This window comes from Podarcis raffonei, chromosome 13 (assembly GCF_027172205.1).
Source record: "Podarcis raffonei isolate rPodRaf1 chromosome 13, rPodRaf1.pri, whole genome shotgun sequence".
Lineage (NCBI taxonomy): Eukaryota > Metazoa > Chordata > Lepidosauria > Squamata > Lacertidae > Podarcis > Podarcis raffonei.
The window spans coordinates 5,872,621-5,874,462 of NC_070614.1; the positions used below are offsets into that span (position 1 = coordinate 5,872,621).

Consider the following 1,842-nt stretch of genomic DNA (forward strand, 5'->3'; position numbering starts at 1 on the left):
CCCAAGGGGAAGTGGGAATGAGCCCCAAAGGTATGGTGGGTACACAGCCCATGGTTTCAAGGGAAAGGTCTCTAGCGGGCTTTAGCTCACACAGGGCAGAAGTGTAGTGAGATTTATTTTGTATTATTTCTTTCCACCATCACTGCGTGTGACCCTTTGAAAAGAGGTTCCTTAAACTCTTTAATTTGAGACAAGGAGGCAACAGCGAAAGGCTGGGGGTCAAGGGTGGTTCCTGAGTCCAGCTGAAAGAACTAATCTGTCAGAGTACAACTACGAGCATTAAAAATTCAGGAGCCACCAGCAACTTCATGCCCTGCAAGTTTGCCCAGCAGCATGGTGTGGCGATGCAATAATTGGGGAATCTGCAGACTGGCTTGCCTGCCCATGGGCTGCTGCTGGGCTGCTCTGTGCCAAACAGGAGAAGGAGGGATGTGGAAGAGTGAGGAAGGGAGGGAGCTGGGAAGGCACACTGGTGGGGGGGGGAATATTGAGGGTGATGTGCCCCAGAAGGAAATCATTGGGGACGGCCCATGGGACCCCTGTCCCCTAGAGAGTACAATGTCCTTGTTCCTTTGCAGGCCCGTGGTTTGGGGAAACCTCCAATAGCCCAGCAGCATCCCAGCGGTGCAGGGAAACCCACCAAAATCCGGAGGTATGTTGTGACCTAGTGTGGCAGGGGAAGTGATTCTCAGTGATTTTGCCAGCTGGAGGAGGAAGGTCTGATTTACAGATTCCTATAGTTTTATGGAGAGGGTTTCTCTGTGGTCCACCTGGCCAGGACACGGAGTGGGATCCTCTGCCAAGGCTGCGCTGGGGCAGTTTTAGGATGGCACGACTGGGGCGCTCACGCTGGGCACCACGCTGCAGAGGGGGCTAAAACTATGCGGAAGAACAAGAGGGAGGGGTGCCAAATTGTAGGGTGGTACAGGCAGGGCCGTAGCTAGGGGGTGGTGAGGTGGGCCCCCAACAGGTGAGGGGTGGGGCACAAAATCGGCTCAAAAATATGTCCATAAATATGTCTAATAATCAATATTATCATCTATAAATTTATCTGGAACTCCTCCAAGCAATCAGACTAACGGAGCTTGTTTCTTCCTTAGGCGAGAGGCCCGCCAGAACGAGGGGGAAAGGCTCCCACTTCAGGTAAGTGGAAATGCCAACTGAGTGCCCCATATTTTAGGAATGCTTCCTTCCCGTGTCCCCCCTCCCTCATGCGCCAGACTGGTGCTATCATCTGGGATCCAGGAGCTTGCTGGTTCCTCCGTTTTCTCTGCAGGGAGGGAGCCTTTCCCCAACGTTTACATCGTACTGGCAAAATCCCTGGAGGGACGTGGCGAACATCAGGTACTGGGACAGCAGGAAGGGGTCCTTGTGGAACTTCTTTTGGGGGGTCATCAAAAATGGGGCAGTAGATTTTCATCCGCCCCAGCCCCTTCTCATCAGATGCTTCCTGCTTCCTCCACAGGACCACGCCTCCAGGGATGAGGCTCCAGCGCCTGCTCCTGGGACGAAGAACAACAGACCATCACGGCGTTAGGCATTGGATTCATGTGTGTCAAGGGCTAGGTGTGGCCATCGCCTATGCTATCTACCGTGGGTTATTCCGTTAAAGGAATCTGGCGGTCGTGTATTCCGTCCGATGCCTGCTTGGCGGGAGGCCATGGCACGACCCTCGGTGACATCAGGGGTGAGCCTATAGTTGGATTAGCACCAACAGGCTCCACCTACTGTTGAATAAACCCACCTCCTATAGTCATCCAATGCCTAAGCCAATACCTTTTCACTGCTGTAATCAATAAAGTTGTGGCCTTTTCTTGCCCATTAACCTTATATCACGTGTCC

General features: G+C 53.0%; 1 long non-coding RNA gene across 2 annotated transcripts; it reads left to right on the forward strand.

Annotated features, from left to right (window-relative positions):
- The first annotated feature begins 546 nt into the window (after positions 1-546).
- Positions 547-1,533, forward strand: LOC128399372 (uncharacterized). Of its 2 annotated transcripts, XR_008327214.1 has the most exons (4): positions 547-652; positions 1,101-1,143; positions 1,277-1,344; positions 1,466-1,533. It is a non-coding gene; the product is annotated as an uncharacterized LOC128399372 (long non-coding RNA). The 2 variants fall into 2 exon arrangements; XR_008327213.1 differs by having other exon boundaries at positions 1,101-1,344.
- Positions 1,534-1,842: the final 309 nt, after the last annotated feature.